This window comes from Ictidomys tridecemlineatus, chromosome 9 (assembly GCF_052094955.1).
Source record: "Ictidomys tridecemlineatus isolate mIctTri1 chromosome 9, mIctTri1.hap1, whole genome shotgun sequence".
NCBI classification, from domain to species: Eukaryota; Metazoa; Chordata; class Mammalia; order Rodentia; family Sciuridae; genus Ictidomys; species Ictidomys tridecemlineatus.
In genome coordinates, this window is record NC_135485.1 from 51,226,416 (window position 1) to 51,245,728 (window position 19,313).

At 33.9% G+C, this 19,313-nt stretch overlaps 1 pseudogene; it reads right to left on the reverse strand.

The window, feature by feature from the left end:
• Positions 1-14,680: 14,680 nt before the first annotated feature.
• On the reverse strand, positions 14,681-15,940 carry LOC101972369 (UDP-glucuronosyltransferase 2B31-like; annotated as a pseudogene).
• Positions 15,941-19,313: the final 3,373 nt, after the last annotated feature.

A 19,313-nucleotide genomic window follows, 5' to 3' on the forward strand; every position in this document is an offset into this window, starting at 1 on the left:
ATATCTTAGTAGAAAATGAAGCATCAAAATTCATAGCTTCTATCTCACTAGTTAATAAATTGGTTTTTGTGAATGAAAATGGGACTAAATCAGAAAAGGGAGCAATAGAAAACAGAAGAGCACAGACTAGAGTAAAAGAGTCTTTTTGGCATCTGGTCTGTGCCATTTCCTACCAAGTAACTTGGGACCTTGAGACTGTAACTTAACTTTCCTGTGACTTAGTTTCTTATCTGTACAACGTACACAGGATGGCAGAAATTTTCAATAAAATAATTATAATGTGTTTATTAAATATTCACATTCCCATTTATTAGCTACCATGAAGAAAATTCTTTTTATATATCTTGAAATTTTGTTTGTTTAAATGGGTGTGAAGCATCAGATTTTTTGTTCCACACAGATGGCTTCAAAATGACAGATATTTTACATGTTAGTCAGAGAAAAAGAGGTCTCTGATTTCATTACAGCTATGAATATTATTTTGTTGTTTGCTCCCACGTCTAATTTTCCTTGTGTGCAAACTATTGTGGTGTAAGGGATTATTGTTCAGTACTGAATATTTTCAATGGAAGCCAATGATCATCGTTCAAAAGAAAACCATAAGAAGGCTGTATAGATTGTAATACCTTTACAAATAATGTTTAGGATATAACAATAAAACCTTTGAAAAAATATCAAAAAAATTAGATATAACCAAATAATCATTCCACATAGATGGATTAAAATTTATTTGCCAATCATTCCACATAGGTGGATTAAAATTTCTTACTGGGCATTTGATTATATAGGGAAGTCTATATTGTTAGTCTTTTCATCTGGCATTATGTTTATTCACATTTACATATAATTTTCTTAATAACTATAAAATGGGAAAATAAAATGGAATATATGTCAATTGTATAAATTAAAATCAAACACTATGATTTGTGAGTTGATATATACTTACTATACTTTGTATTTCATTGCCATTTCAATTAGAATCCATCAGATGTTAGACAAATTTATAGAAGAATTAGTACACATATTTTTTAAAGTATTCAAAGTGACACTTATAACTGAGATTCAAATCTAAGTCTGTTTGACTCCAACATGTCATTCTTAACCATTATATGGCAATACATAGAATTATATATAAGAAGTTCCTATAGCTGTGAGGAACATTGTCATAGAAACAATTAGGTAATGGTGGTCAGTGTTACAATGTAAAGGTTCCAAGTTTTATTTATTCTCAGAACACCAGTGTTGCAGCAATGCAGGCTAAGAACCTGTGATTAAATTTTTGTATTCTATAAACTATAATTGACCATAACTAGTACTTGTTTATAATTTTATAAAGCAAAGACAATAGCATCTTTAAAACTTTTGTAGGTTAATTAAATTTCCAGTATGGATTTTTAAACTTACCAATTAGAAAAAAATGTCTCTGGTAAAATGCACCAGTCTCAATAAATGATTAGTAAGATAATTTTTGGAATGCAGTTTACTTATAAGATGAGCACTGACTCCACTGTCCTGTTCTCTCCTATTTAGGGCTTGAAGAAAACTAGTTGTATAAATTTTATGGAGAAACTTCTCATGCAAGTTGGAATATGGCAAAAAAAAGAGGAGAGAAAACAAAATAATTCTTCATAACTTACCCTCTGTATACCCTCTCCTTTCTCCAGTCCTGTTATCAAGGGAACCAAAAATGCTGTGCATATTAGAAGTTTTAGAAAAGAAAAAGATTCTTGTGGTTCTCTCTAGAGACTCTGATTAATAAAGCAGATAATTTGTCCCCAGATTATGCTTGTTATATAAACATTAAAGGTGAATCAATGCCTGTATTATTTATTGATTTTTCCTAGTGATAAATTTGAACTACTCATATTTTACAAGAAAAAGCTTGATAAGCAGATAGATGCTTTTAAAACAACTATCAAGGCATCCCTTTTGTACTGATTGGATTAATATTTATAAATAAAATATGTAAAATAAAATGGACAAATGAAATTTAAAAGAAATGGTTTAAAATAATTTGAAAGAAAAAAGTACATTTAGCGAATTACATAGCTCAGCACGAGCCTTTGTTCAAATTTGCACTGTTTCAAGTCAAATAAATAGAAACTTTCCCAGTATAGTTTGCTCAGTCACTTTTATTTTTTATTTTTGGGGTACTGGTGATTGATCCCAGGGGTGCTTAACCATTGAGTCATATCCTCAGCCATTTTTATTTTTGTATTTTGAGACATAGTCTTCCAAAGTTGCTTAGGGAACTTAAACAAGTTGCAGCAGTTGGTGTTGAACTTGTCATCCTTCATCCTCAGCCTCCTGAGTCACTGGGATTACAGGTTATGCACTACCATGCTTAGGTTAAAAGTGTCACTTTTGAATCATGATACTGTTGCACATAAATGTCTGCTTTCTCTTTTCTTGTATTCTGAGACTCTGTTCTTTCAATCAGTTACTCCCTAAATACTAGAGAAAGGAGGAAACAGAGAGAGGAACACGGAATATGGACAGGATGGTGTGCCAGGTCCAAGAGCTCTACAAAGCTTTAAAAGATCTACTTATATTTTTCTTTAGGGACATGATGGATGTCAATCCAAACTACAGGGACTCAGGTTCATAATACAGAAAGCTGACACAAGAAGCCGAGGAATGACAGGGGGCTCCCACTTTCTGTGGTTCTTCTCTCTAGATTTAACAGTGACAAAAGGGAAGAGCAATAGAAAAATTCCATATATACAAGTTTTATTTTTCATGAGAACTTTTTCCTAAGATACCATCTCTTCCTGAACATCATAGAATTTCAAAATACTTAAATATCTGGACTGAGTCTATTCTGATACTAACATGCACTCTGGTATGATATAAACATTCTTATACTCTGTTATTAGAATAATTATCACCATTTCTTTAAGAAAAAAGCTACCCTTTTTTTAAGCTCATGGTTTTTCTGGTGAATTCACCTTTTGTCCTATGTATCAAAATTAACATATTTTTGTTTTGATTTCTTTGTTTTGAATAATGATGTGTGTGTGTGTGTGTGTGTGTGTGTGTGTGTGTGTGTGTGTTAGATCTGTGGGCTTTATTTATTTATTTAAATTCTTACTATCTTTATTTAGAGGCCAATTACTCAAGGGTTAACTCTCAAATGCACTGGAAACTAAGAGATCTCCTAGGATTAGTCTTAAATCAGGAGATAAGTAGTGGTGATGGTCAGAGTGCTTCTACCCTCTTGGAGGATGAGTGGTAACCTGAACTTGGATTTCAGCATCCAGGGTGGCTGACAGACTCTACTACTAGTATCTCCCACTGTACAGGTTCTCCCAATATCTGAGTCATATTAAAATAAAGCAAGGTTTCTAATAATTAAAATTCCAACTAACAGATGTAATTTTGTATGTAAAAAGAAAGAATGAAAAAGAAAAAAATTAATCTATATTTGAAAAAAAGTACAAAAAGTAAAGTATTTCATCTTATTAAATAAGAAGTAATTGACAAAAGTTTAGAAATTTTATAAGGATTTCATAAGCGTTCACATGCTTCAAAATGTAAACTTAAGAAATTAAAAATAGTCAGTACCAGGAAGCACTGAGAGAGAACTCCATTTTCCAGGGACAAACTATGTACCCTAAAGACAGGCTTCCAGTGACCTACCTCTTCCAGCCTCACCTTCCCTACTTACAATTACTACCCATTTTGTCCATGCCAGGAATTTAATGCACTGATTAGGTTAAAACTCTCATAACTCAATCATTTCTCCTTTAAACTTTCTTGCATTGTCTCACATGAGCTTTTGGGGGACACTTCATATGTAAAACATGACACCAAGCATACAAGTCTTTTATAATGTAAATCTTATAAAAGCACTTTACCAAGTTGGTATTCTGTAAACTAAAGTTGCAAGAATTTTTTTTGTAACAAGTTTTCAGATGTTTATGAACTTAAAAATTTAATTCAGCATCTATTTTTGTCATTTAATGTTTTTTAACTGGATAAAAGTACTCTTAAATTCAGATGGAAATTTAAATGTGATTTTTGGAGAGGTAATAAGGAGAGCCTGATTTGTTTAAAGTTTGACAATGTAGAACATGAAAACATTTTGCCACATTTTTCTTTTCCCTGTAAGGAAGTTAGGACCTCTCTGAGCTTTTCTGTTTGATTCATGTTTCAGATATAACTTATATTTAATTATATTATGTTAACTGATGTTTAGATAGCCTCAGAAAAGAATATATGATATTTGAAAGAGGAGCAATGGTGAGCTTCAGAAATTAAACATTTTAGCTATGATTCGTCAAATGGTCAGCCTCATCTAAGTTTAGGCTCTTTCTCTCACCATACTCCTTGTTAGGATAGTTCCAATTTAGGCTAAAATTAAGTTCATTTAAAGTTCTATTAAAAAGTCAGATTTTGTTGTTAGGACTATTGTGATCTCAAAAAAAAATGACTATAATACAAATCTAAAAAAATGTTTGCACAAATTACAAAATATATTTAGAAGTGAAGTTTTAAAAGAAGCTTAAAATAAAGTAAAACCTATAAAGGCCCTATTAAAAATTTTATTTACAATTAATTTTATGAGTTCAAATTTTAATGGGGGCCAAAGGGATACCAAAGATATTTTTGTGTTGTTAAAAAAATTATGTTTTTGTTTCAAAGCTTTCATTTACACTGAATATGTTTTTGTTCTTGTTATTTTTATTTTCTATTTTTTTTGTAGAACTTTATAATTATTATCTGTTAGTGTTTTATAGAAGTACTACTTCTAACACAATAATCTTAATAGATAATAAGCCATCACCTACAGAATAGACAAAACATAATTCTTACTCTGAATACTCATAGTAACCCCAATTAAATGGATAGGTTGACCATAAAATCATAGATAATAAATTTAAAACCATTTCTATTTAAGATTGGTTCACTGGTCTGCTTCATGTTTAAAAACAAAACCTGGACACAAAAGAGAAGGAATTAAAAAGGCTAAGAGAAAAGCAGCCAATATTTTGGACCTTGTCTTCTAAGATCATCCAGGACCTAGGGAATGATGGAATCTCACTAAGGGCCCTAAAACTCTGGTGAGTCAACTGACCTCCCAATCAGGGGAAGTGTGTGGATTCTAGAGAAAAGGAAGACAATTTCTGAACATATTACAAAAAGGAGGGGAACTGAGGGAGAAACTATCCATGATTGTTCCAAGGGAAGCTGCATGTGATCACCAAGACCCTGACCTAAACTGGCATATGGTACAGCTGGTAGAGGAAAAGTTAAAGGAGTCAAGAGACTTCCCTTAAGCTCCCAAGAGTGATCTCTGAGGAGTCTCAGCTGAAATTAACTAATTTTAATTAATTAGAGGCCAATTGCTCAAGGATTAACTCTCAAGTGCACTGGAAACTAAGAGATCTCCTATGATGAGTCTTAAATCAGGAGACAAGTAGTGGTGATGGTCAGAGTACTTCTACTCTCTTGGAGGATGAGTGGTAACCTGAACTTGGATTTCAGCATCCAGTGTGGCTGACAGACTCTACTACTAATATCTCACACTGTACAGGTAAGAACATGTAGGTAAGAACGTGGTTGATTTTTTTTTCCAACTTTCTCTTAACACTGATACCTTGTAGACATTAGATGTTCCCCAAAGGCTCATATGTAAGACAACTCAAGAAAGTTTAGAGATGAATATTCAGCCATAAAGGAAAATAAATAAAATTATGTCATTTGTATGAAAATGGATGGAACTAGAGACCAGTAGGTTAAACAAAATAATTCAAACTCAGAAGATCCAAGGTTTTATGTTTCCTCTCAGATGTGGAAGCTATAGAGAAAAAAGAAAGATACAGGCAGATCTCATGAAAATCAAAGGGAAATCAGGAGATGAAAGGAACCAAAGAGTGGGAGGTGGAGAGGGAGGGGTTTAGTGCTGGGAAGTGCTATTGGCCAAATTATACTGTTTTATTGTGTATCTGTGTGCATGTACAAATAGGTCACATTATATCCAATCAGTTTGTACAATTAAAGTGCACCAATAAAAAGTGAGAGAAAGATATGAAAAAATGTTTTAATATGTATTTTCAATTTATACCTAAGATGGAGAATGTTTCTTGTGAGGCTTGGATGGTGATCTTCATATCACAAATGATAACTAGCTATTACGATTTGGATGTGAGGTGTCCCCCAAAAGCTCATGTTGAGATAATGGTAGATTGTTCAGAAGGGAATGACTGGGTTGTGAGAGTCTAAAGCCAATCAGTGAACATTCACCTGATGAGATTAATCGAGTGGTAATTGGAGGAAGGTGTGTTGTGGCTACAGGTAGGCAAGTCATTGAGGACATGGCTTTGGGATATATGTTTTGTATCTGGCAAGTGGAGTCTGTCTCTATGATTTCTGATCATCATGTGAACTGCTTCTGTTCACCACACTTTCCTGCCATGATGGTCTCTCTCCCCTCCTACCTCCAGAAATGGAGCCAAACTTCTATGGAATAAAACCTCAGAAACGGGGAGAAGTCAAATAAACTATTCATCTTCTGCAATTGATCTTATGGGTCTTTCATCCACAGCAGCAAAAAAGCTGATTAAAACACTAACTATTCCTCATTTGGGCCATTTTGATCATAAAAAGGTTCCATGATATTTCCTTTAAGGACAACCTTTGGACTACTTGAGGGATTATTTAACTATTTTTCAAAAAATTTATATACTTTTTATATTGTTTTCAGTGTTACTGATTATTATAATAGATAACATGTTGATATTTGAATGAAAAATATGATGACTTTATTTTCAGTCATTCCAAGTGATTTAGATTCCTTATTAGTGTTATGGGTGAGATGAGACAATAAGCTACTGAGGAAACAGAAAAATTAGAAAAACTCTTCATAATTAAACAGGTTATAGAACAGTAAACATAATTGCAAACTGTCTCATTACTTTTCACATCATAACAGTAACAAATAGAGATAGCATTGTATCTTATTTGAGGGGAGAGCAAAATTCATCAAGTTTGTTTCCTGTTCATGTTCTATATTACCACAACCTAAAATTGAGACCTAGTATCTGTTTCCAAAGTATGATTATGAGAATAGACAACCTGATCACTATTTTTGAAAAATTAAGAGTAAATAATAATAAGCAAATGAAAACAAATATATTTATTTATAATTAATCATACTATAGAAAGCAGATAGGAATCATTATATTTTTAATTCCACAGACATTGTATTGGGAAGTGATTTAAGTGGAAGAAGGGAAATGACTTTATGAATGCTTCAGGAGAGAATTGATGGTGAGACTGGATTATAATAAAACACACTAGCAATACTGGTCTCTCCAACCCAAAAGGAAGAGTATGATTTTTACAAATTGTAATTATTGAGGGCTTTCTTCAAGAAAGTTAAATGTACAAAAATCTATACCATAATGGAGTTAAAGCAGGTTGGAATCTGAGAAACCATGTTGATACTGTGAGTGAATACTTACTAGTCTTATCTCAATGAATAATCATAATTAAGCTCATCAAGTTTTTGAGTATGACTAATAAATTATAATATTCAATTTCTAGGTAGATTTATATAGTTTAATCTTTCCTGACGTTTGATTTTTTTCTTTCACTTGAAATGTTTATACCCCTCGACCAGGAATGAAATCTCTAGAAAAGAAACTTTGAATTCATTAGGTAGGTTGTGAAAATTTGTTTTCTCATGGGCAGTAGGGAGTCTAGCATTGTATCCTCTTGTTGCTGGAGTAAACTGGAAATGCCTGTCTGTGAGGACTACCAGGTTCAGGCTGAATAAAGTATTTCTCTTTTTTTTTTCTTTTCTGTTTTAGCAAACTTCTGACAACAAAACAGACAGCATTTGGTGATGATGAATATCACAGTTGCTACCCAGGCCAGCAGGAACTAAAGCACATCCAAAGAGTAGTACTGGAACCAGGAGAGGTCATGGGCAGCAACCCGGAGGTGTTTAGCTCCTTTGTGGCGCATGCCAAACTCAATCCAGAAGACAGCTCGGTCCAGAGGCTTCACTGGCTGTTTATGGTGAATTCTTGATAATCTCATAACATTCTCTTTATATCTATACAACAATCATAAGATACCAATATTTTAAAAAAGTTAATTGGCCTACAATTTTAAGTCCCTGAAAGTGTTAGACCAGGATGCAAGAAAAGACCACTGACTCCAATTAAAATCAAATTACAGCAAGCTTATTATTTCAACCTGCCAGGCTGCCTCTCCCATCCAAAACCATGGGAACAATATAGCAGCAGCATCTTTCCTGCAGCCCAGATTTATAGCCCAGAAAGTCACACAAAGGGGGGTTACAGATAACAGAACTCTGACGAGCATAATAAAAATGGTAGTTTACATTTTTGCTGGCCCCGATATCAGAATTTATGAAAGTCATTAGAGCCTCAGAGAAGGTCATTATCTGGCCAGGGAAGGCCAAGATTTGTGAGGCATCACTAAAGTTTCAGAGAGGGCTGCTATCTGGTCAGAGAGCCAGGCATGGGTGAGTTCAAGGCACGGGCAGGCATTCCAAGCAGGTTCAGAATTTGCAGTAATTTCTAGTAAAGCCAAAATTATCTTTTCATGGCTTTATGGCAAGATGACTCCCATTTTTAAGAAAAGATCAGGTTGGGTCTATCATTTCCCCCTTTTCTTATGTGTCCCTTTCAAATCTTTGATAGGATAGAAGAAGAGCACTGAGGGAATTTTAATCCCTCAGGTAAGTCTCCAACTTTTTAGAACTCACTCCAAACTGGTCTCCCTGATTTGACCTGACTTAATTAATTACTTATATTGAGAGCCTATTTATTTTTGGCTCCACTGTTGTAAGAAGAGGGATGTTGCTCATTTTGGCTTCTTCTGAGCTGAGAGGGGGTGATATAAGGTAGCATGGCATGAGGGATGTGAGTTTCCTTTTAGAAGAACATGTTGTAAAGTCATCTGGGGATGGGTGCTTCTATGAGAGAAACAAAAACCATGAGTACTGAATAAATGTTGCAGCAGCTGGAACATGTCACTGTACAGAAGTTCCCTCACCAGGAGGTGTGAGGGCTGAGAAGTTAGTATATATATATATTTACCAGGAGAAGCCATCCCCATAATAAGGCCAGAGTGGACAAGGCCTTTATATAGAAATGTAAATCTTTAACAATTTCAAAGTAATCAGAAATGTAAACACAACATTAAACTTTTAGTGTTACAGATGTCCTTTTCCATAAGATACAGTTTAATAATATCATCTGATCAAGTAAAATCCTTTTACTAGTATGACCTCTGTGTCTAATAGAGAAACCTTTAATTATGTTACTCAGGGCTGGATAATTATACTAGCAAACACCAAGCCTACCTGTGAAGGTTAGGAATATCTGTAGGCCTTAAACAAAAACAAAACAAAACTTCTGTCTCTGGCAGCTCCTCTTGATAGTCTCTTTTTATAGTTATCAGGCATTTTTGTATGAGAATCCTTCTTTGTAGCCTCCAGTCTTACTTATTTTGGGAGGCTAACATAAAGTGTATACCTTAAAATATTATTATTATTATTATTATTATTATTATTATTAAAAATGCCCAGGAATGGCTGTATTTTGATTTTAACTGTCTTTGCTAAGTGTTTAAGATGAAGCAGTCAAACTGACTTTTGTTTCTATCTATTGTCAACAGTCAGCTGAGTTTTCATGGGATTAATTCCTGGGGAAACTTAAAAGAAGTTTCTTAGTTCTGCTAGTGCCATTTGCTCTAGGATGGATCCAGGTCTTGCTTGACCATGTGGCTTCCCTCAGAAGCATTAGGGATATCTCCCTTCTCTGATGACCCTTCTCTTCATAGCAAATGCACTGATTGGGTTTCTGTTCTCCAGTGATCTCATTAATCTCCCTGATTGGGAGGTTATGTGGCCCAAAATTACAAAGCTCTTTAGAGAAGTCCCCTGTTCCCTGGATTCAGACTGACTCAGAGGGCAAGAGCCAAATATTGGTTTTCTTGGCCCTTTTAATTTAACTTTAATTTTAAATCTTAATCTTAAACATCCAGCAAATAAATTTTAACAGCCTTATATTAAGAGTACTGGGCTTTAATGTCTATAAGTTTATAATTATTTATCTTTTTTATCAATTGGGGTCTGTATTATTCTATATGTTAAGTGATAGAATAATACAGACCCCAACTGATAATAATAAGCCATCTGTCTTGTAGGTGATGGCTTATTATCTTAAATTAACCCAGGTTGTGTTCTTAAAGCAACACCTCTGCAAAACACTAACAGGGAATCTTTAGATCATTTAGAAGGAAATTACAAAATAAAATTAACAAGAGTAAAAACATATAGTTCATGTAATAAACACAATATTATGGGTAAACTTATGTTTTGAGAAATTCTTGTCTTTTTAACACATGACTAATTGTAAAAACAAACTTATACAGACCTTAGTAAATCAATCAGATATCTAACAAAAGTACTCATGAATGAGTAATTCCATATCAAATTTACTTTACTTATTTATCAAAATATTAGACAAACGTATTGAACAGTGTTAATCATTTTTTCTTGTTGAAAGAAAAGTTCTAGAACCAAGACATATTAGACATTTTATAGACATTAGTATTTTATTAGTTATTTTGAACACCTAGAAAAACTTGTAAGTTTAAATTTAAAGATATTTATTTTTATCTGTTCATCCAATTTAAATTGAACCATTTAAATCACGTGAATTAAAGAACTTTGGATCCATTTTTTTAAAATTTGTTTTTATGAGCACTCCTTATATATGTTATTTTGTATATCATATATATGATATATGGACATATGTACATATAGACATACAACACATAACACAAATGTGCACACATAACAATAGTAAAGGTCTTGTAGCTTTTCCCAGGTGAAATCTCCATTGCAATGTTTCAAAAACTCCACAGTTGGTCAAAGATAGAACTGATCAGAAAAACATTAACCTAGGTCTGTGGGATCAAAATCATGAGCTAAAAAAATACAGAATCTAGAAAAAAAACAAGTCTTAGAAAAAATGACTGGCCAGTAATTAGTAAATACCGTACAATTTACTTTTTTTTTTTTTTTTAAGGCCTCAGATCAGTCTCCTACTGAGCTTGCAGGTTTCTTTCATTTGCATTTCAACATAAATCCTGGCTGAGGTCTGGAAGGAGCAAGGAAATCTTCTATTCTGAGCAGACACCTCAGGCCTAAGGCATTTTAACCATAAGTCATAATTTTCAGGTTCAGATGTTGAAAATTATGATACAAGTTTAAGATAAAATTTACAAAATTTTATATCTTTACATCTTGTTTTGTTAGTAGATACCATACTATGATTTACTATCCTTGTCCAAATTAATGCACTGGTACACACAGTGACATTTTCCCAGGCCACCCATTTTAAAATTGGTGAAAAAAAACCTGAATGATTGGTAGTTACTTTCCAACTTGGAAGTAGAGTTATTTAGTTTTCCATCCTAAATATTTAAGTTCTCTGGTGTGAATTATCTGAAATCATAAACTAAACAATTACCTAAACCAAACTTTTAACTGCAAGATTGTGCAATGCTTCAAAAACCCATTCAGATACCAGATAGTTACAATAAAATATCATCTTTTAGACACACATTCAGCCAAGATCATTCCCAAGAAAGAATTTATAATATCAACATATTATTGCACATGTCTTAAAGGGCCAGAAACAAAGACACAAGGACAGACAGACAGAAAGGAGCTCCAGACTATGGCTGACAGACAGAAACCTTTAAAACAGAGCAGATAAGAGAAAAATCTCCTATACTAGTGGCACCATAGATGTCCCCACAAGGGGACCAGATGTTTTCACAGAGGGGCAATCTGAAATGTAAAATTAAGGGTCTCGGTGGCAACTTTACTGCATTTAGTGTCCCCTTTTTCTTTTTCTCTTTTTTTAAGTAGACAGAGGTGGCATAATCCTTACAGTGCAAGGAAAGAAGATGGGAATTCTCCGAAGCAACAGGGCTTCAGCAGCTGCTGGGAGTCCCTCAGTCCCTCCTTTTACTTACAGGATTAGCTCCTCTGGTTCAGTTCCACCCCAGGCATGCTCCATATCTCCTAACATTTCAGTAGTCAGCTCTCAAAAAGTTCCCCTGGGGGCTCCTTCAAAGTTCCATAAGGTGTCAAAATTTGTAACTTAAAGTTTGGTTTCTGACCTTGAAGCCAATTAATGCCAATTTAATAATGAGGACAGGGTTTTGAGAAAAAGAAAAAGGGAAGTTTATTGCTTTGCTAACAAAGGAGAAACTCAGGGGACTCTGCCCCAAAGGTTGTGACTCTCTTGATCTGGAGGGGCAAGGTGTTTTAAAGGAGTTTCACTTGTTAACCTGGGAGATACTCAGTCCTATCAGGACTCAGATAGGTCCCCAGCAGGCATTGCCCTCTGCAGTGTGTGTGCTCCAGGCAGCCAAATAGGGGTTCCTCTCATCCTGCTTAAAAAAGGGGGGTAAAGTTCATTGCAGTTCCTTAAAACACAGTCCAAAGGGGTGTAAGGCTTACTTGCTTTATTACCCATTTTCATGTCCAATACCCTTAAGTTTTTACCACAGAAGTCACACAACAAAAGGCATAAAAACAAACAAACAAACAAACAAAAAAAACCCATATACAACACAGAACAAAACACAAGAAAACAGAAACCTGGCACAGAAACAGAAAAACAGAGGAGCAACTCAGCATCTTGCTAAAGCTCCCAGGGTAGGAGCATGTGCATCAGCACCTCTCTACCCTTCTAGAGGAATTCCCTACAGAACTAGGACAAAAGGATTTCTCCTTACTGTCCTGGACAGGAGTATATGTGAGCCTCCCCAGGCCACCTCTTTGCTTCAGAAGAGATCTACCTTAACTGGATGCCAGATGTTATAAAGGCACCACTTACCTATGGAGGCCTCCTCCACCAGGTGCTGGCTAATAGTTTTAGTGCAGCAGTTCACTGCAGTTCTCCAGGGACTGAGACTCACTCCTAGGCCTTGCAATGTCTCAAGGTGTGCACCCCCTAGAGTGACTCTCCAACCTGGAGCTCTGGAGCAAAAGCTGGCTTTAGAATTTCCAGCAGTCTGGTCTTATGGTCTGGTCTGGTCTGGCAGGGTCATCTCGCCAGGGCCTCCAAAATGCTAGACCAGGATGCAAGAAAAGACCACTGACTCCAATCAAAATCAAATTAAAGCAAGTTTATTATTTTGACCTGCAGGGCTGCCTCTCCCACCCAAAACCATGGGAACAAGACAGCAGCATCTTTCCTGCAGCCCAGCTTTATAGGCCAGAAAGTTACACAAAGGGGGGTTACAGATAACAGAACTCTGAGGAGCATAACACTAATGGTAGTTTACATTTTTGCTGGCCCCGATATCAGAATTTATGAAGGTCATTAGAGTCTCAGAGAAGGTGGTTATCTGGCCAGGGAAGGCCAAGATTTGTGAGGCATCACTAAAGTTTCAGAAAGGGCTGCTATCTGGTCAGACAGCCAGGCATGGATGAGTTCAAGGCACGGGCAGGCATTCCAAGCGGGTTCAGAATTTGCAGTAATTTTTAGTAAAGCCAAAATTATCTTTTCATGGCTTTGTGATGAGATGGCTCCCATTTTTAAGAAAAGACCAGGTTGGTTCTATCAAAAGTTTCTTTGAAAGTTTCACAAAACTCAGTTAAATAAGTGTCATAGAACAGCCATAGAAGAATTTTTTTTTTAATTCTGTTGTCTTGAGAAATTCAGCTTCTAAGACGGTGATTTATTTATTTACTTCCATTTCAAAGTTCAAATATAATTAAATGGTGATTCTATAGAATGGGTTTGAAGTCATTCAAGCTCCTTAAGTTGGAGATTTGTGTTGGACAAATATTTGCCAAAGTGAAAATGGAAGGTCAGGTGGGAAAGATAATATTACCTAGTGGACCAAGTGGAAGTATGCAATTTTAGTGTGGTAAGTGATATGGTTAAACACTATTTAAAAATGATCATCTTGATGTTTTTGAAGAGGTATTATGTCATGTTGGGTGAAATGACTTCCATCAATTCTATTTTGCTCTTCTATTCTTCTACCTGTTGCTATGTATTTTCACTCAATACCCGGAAAGATCCTTTATAGTTAAACACATGTCAGCTTCTAATACTGATGTGACTAAAATTTTCATATGGCTCCCCATGTATTTAGATTAATATCCAGATGTGGCTATTTTAGTTAAATATTTATATACTTGTTTCCTCACTTAATTACTGCATGTTTGAACAATAAATTATTTATGATTTTGTTTTTTAAAATGTACCAAGTAGGTTTTATGGCATAAATATACATTCATCACTTATGCTACATTTGTCACTTTCTACAAATTTTATATGCACTTATATTTATTAATTTTTAAAATAATTTCTGTTATTACAAAAAGTTATTACAAAATCATTTATTATTACACATTCTGTGTGTACTTTCTTCTTGTTATTTAGACTTGTTTACTCTTTTTAGTAGATGCATAAAATTTAGAATGGTATTGTTTGGAATGGTTTATGAAATAATATTTGAGTAATTATTAGTATTTATTTTTAGAGGTTATTTTGGACTATTTTGGTAATAGTAGTAGAAGTGAAATAGCTTACATTGATTATGGCTTCATTGGGACTTGTCTTACATTTTCACTCATGTTTTATTGTATACTTAAATTTATTATGTCTTATAAACAAGGTTTAGTTACTTGAGTTAGTTTTAAAAATATGGTCTTTGATAATAATTCTGGTTTACCTTCACAGTTGAATTAACTATTTAATTTTAGATTCATTTTCTGTTTTTCTGACCTATGTTTCATTCCCATTCTATTTTCTTCTTGATACTTTAAAAGCACTATTCCATTGAATCTTATTACTATTTTGTTTTTGTTCACGAATTATTAAAGTGTTCCTTTAGGTGATGTTTTCCTTATATAGTAATATTACTGATCATTGTGATGAATGTTGAATTTATTGTAGATATGCTGGGCACTTTGTACTTTACATTGCATTTCCATTTGAATTGGGGCAATTTTGATAATTAAAGAATTATTTAACTAAAATGAAACATTTTCATGCTTCAAAGTGCACTATGAAGAAACTGATGGATCTCTCTATAGTAGATGGATTTTCCACTTTGAAATGAGAGAACGTTTGCAAATCACCCAGTATCTCACTGTAAAACTGATTCCATCTCTTTAAATAATTTGAACCAAGAATCAAAATAAAGAACGTAGAGCATATATTTTACCCACTCAACAAATGTAATTTGATTGCTTAATCCTGAAAATATAACAGGCATATAGGAAGGAGAAAAAAGTAATACCCTACTATACTTTTTAATTTTGTAACCAGGCGATAAGCAGAGACTGTAAACAAATGGTTTTTGAAGAGTTTCAGCCAGCAGCTCACCACAGGGACAAATGGCATCTGAAAGAATGACATCAAACCTTGATTCTCGTAGTTTTGCCATAAGTTTCTTGTTCAAAACTGCATCTCTACATATAGTCTCTACTTAATCAGAAAACTAACCCATAATTTTTTGAAATCTTGAATATTTCCAAAATGTATTTTTCACCATTTCATAAATAATTATACCAAGTGATTGAGTGTAAAAACTCTCTATATATTCTCTTGAAAATGATGAAGCATAATTCTCAAATTTAATGGCAGATTATTTGTCTTCACCCACAAAAATGGAACCTGAATGTCTCAAAACAGTCACCTCATGCCCCCTCTGTGTGAGCACCTCCAGTATTGTCTTCCTATTGATCCAATGGCTGTATTCCATTGCCCAAACCAGCACCTTTCCACAACCTCCAGAACCAAAGTGTAACAGCTGTAACAGGAGCAGAACTACAGTCATTTTCATAGACATCCTGGTGAAATACAAGGTTTCCTTTCACATTGAATTCTCTCTGCTCTTGCAAATATCCAAGAAAAAATCATTATTTGTTTAAAAAGTAACTTGTACGCATAAAAGTAAATACATAAGTGAACATTTAGTATACCTGGATGCCAAGTAGAAAAATCAAAGGTGACTTTGAAAAATCATTAGATGACTTCCTGCTAGTGTATGTGTAATGACTCTTCCATGGTTATACATGCTCTCCTGCAGTTAAGAATGGATTATCTTGCATGTGCAATACACCTATCTTTTGTTAAAAGTTTTAGAATAGTGTGAGGAATGGTTGCAAGTGAGATGAATTGTTCCTATAGATTCCTTGGCTGGAACTAAAGTAAATACATAGTTGAATCAACATTTCTTATAGATCATTGTTTAACAGATTGTTTTTTAAGTAAAATCTTTGTTTGCCTATAATTCACATAGGATGAAACTCACCATTATTAAGTATACACTTCAATTGTTTAATTTCAGAGTAGAATCTCAGAATTGTAAACCTCAGTTAACATTTAATGTTGAGGCATTTAACAATCCAAACTCTCCCAGTACCTCTGACCATTCCATGTCCCTCATTCCTAGATAAACTGTAATCAATTTCCTCTCTCTCTGGATAAGCTTATTCTGGTGGCATTTCAAATAATTGTTATATAATATATGGAAATGATTGGGCTGTGAGATCCTTAAGCCAATCAGTGAAATAATGACCTGATGGGATTCATTGAAATGTAATTGAAGGCAGGTGGTATTTATCTCTAGGTGGCAGATAATGGTGGTCTGGCTTTGGGGTATATATTTTATATGTAGCAAGTGGAGTCTCTCTCTCTCTCTCTCTCTCTCTCTCTCTCTCTCTCTCTCTCTCTCTCTCTCTCTCTCTCTCTCTCTGTGTGTGTGTGTCCTGGTCATGATGTGAGCTACTTCCTTCAAGCACACTCTCCCAGCAGGATGTTCTGCCTCACCTGGAGCACAGAAAAAATGAGCCAGTGAAAAAGCTGACTTAAAAAAAAATAACTATTCCTCAGTTTTGGTCCACTTTGATCATAAAAATGTTCTATGATATTTTCCTTAAAGGACAGCCTTTGGACTACTTGTGGTTTTATTTATCTATTTTCCACACAATTTATATAATTTTTATATTGCTTTCAGTGTTAGTAATTATTATAATAGATAACAAGCTGAGGTTTGAAGGAAAATTATGAAGATTTTATTTTCAGTCATTCCAAATTATTTAGATCCCTTATTAGAGTTATGGGTGGGATGAGGCAATTAGCTACTGAGAAAAGAGAGAAAAATTAGACAAGCTCCTCATAATTACAAATTATAGAACAGTAAACATAATTGCAAACTGTCTACAAAACTTAGTACATTTCACAATATAACTGTAACAAATGTAGGTAGCATTGTGTCCTATTTGAGGTGAGAGCAAATTTCTTTCCTGTTCCTGTTCTGTATTAACACAACCTATAATTGAGACCTAGTATCTATGTCCAAAGTATGATTATGAGAGTGGGCAACCAGTTGAATTCATTTGAAGGATTAAGAGTAAATAATAATGAGCTAATGAAACCAAATATTTTCTTCTATTGCTCAACTGTAGAAACAGATAAAAATCATTATGTTTCTAACTCCATACACATTCTATTGGGAAGTGACTTAGCTGAAACTAGGCAAACATACTTTCATATGCTCAGGAGAGAAGTGATGCTGAGGCTGGGTTTATAGTAAAATACAGCAGAAATACTAGTTTCTGAAATCCAATAGAAGGATTTAGTCTTTTTACACAATTGAAATTATTGAGTTTTTTCTTTAAGAAAGTTAAATGTACAAAATTCTGAACTAAAATTAAGTTAAAGTAGGCCAACAATTTGAGAAACCATATTGGTACTCTGAATAAATCCTTACTAGTCTTATTAAAAAGAATAATTATAATTAAGCTCAATAGGTTTATGGGTATGAAGAATAAATTACACTATTAAATTTCTACATAGGTTCATATAGTTTTTTCTTTTCCAGAGTTTGATTTTTCTTTCACCTGAAATATTTATACTCCTTAACCAGGAATCAAAATTCTGGAAAAGAAACTTTGAGTTAATTATGGTAGGTTGTGAAAATTTCTCACAACAGTAGGGAGTCTAGCATTGTAACAGCTTTTTGCTGGAATATACTAGAAGAAGTCCATCTGTTAGGACTCCCAGGTTCAGGCTGAATAAACTTCTCCTTTTTTTTGCTTCTTTCCTGGTTTAGCAAACTTTTGGCAACAAAACAGACAGCATTTAGTGATGATGAATATCACATTTGCCACACAGGCCAGCAGAAACACAACCACATCTAAAGAGTAGTACTGGAACCAGGAGAGGTCATGAGCAACAACCAAAGGTGTTTAATTTCTTTGTGGCACATGACAAACTTGATCCAGATGATAGGTCAACTGGATGTTTATGATGAATTATTGATAATCTTACAGCATTCTCTTTATCTCTAAAGGAAAATCATAAAACACCAATTTTTAAAGCCAGTTAATTGGTTGAAATTTTCAAGTCTCTAAAATGTTCTTTGAGTTTACAAAAGTGGGTCAAATAAGTGCCATAGAACAACCTTAAAAGTATTGTTCTTTGAACTGTTGTCCTGGACAACTTGGCTTCTAAGTTGGAGGTTTATTTGTTTCTTTACTTCCATTTCAAGTTCAAATGTAATAAAACAAAAATTGTGCTTGAAAAGAGTGAATTCAAAGTAGTATAATCTCTTTCAGTTGGAGATTTCTGGTGCATAAATATTTCCAAAGTTAAAATGGAATGTCAAGTGGGAAGCTTAATCTTTTCTAGAGACCAAGTCATAGTAAATCATTCTCAGAATGGTAAGTGAAATCGTTAAATGGTATTTGAAAATGATCATCTTGACCTTTTTGAAGAGGCATTTTGTCAGTGTGGGTGAAATGACGTTTAACAATTATATTTCTTCTCTTCTATTCTACCTTTTGCCACAAAGATCATTTTTGATTAAACACATGTCAGCTTTTGATACTAGTGTGACCCAAGTTTCCACATGGATCCTCATGTATTTAGATTAATATCCAGATGAGATTATTTTAGTTAAATATTTTTAATTTGTTTACTCACTTAAATCCTGTGTATCTGCACAATACATTATTTATGACTTCTTCCTTTTCAAATCTACTGTTTTCTTGTCATAAAAAAATCATTACTTAGGTTACATTTATTACATTCTATCAGTCTAATGTGCACTTATATTTATCAATTTTTTATATTATTTTAAAATTTATTTTTATGTGATGCTGAGGATTGAACCCAGGGTCTCATGCATGCGAGGCAAGCACTATACCACTGAGCTATAATTCTAGCCCATATTTATTAATTTCAAAATAATTTATGTCTTATTGTAAAGGTATTAAATATCATTTT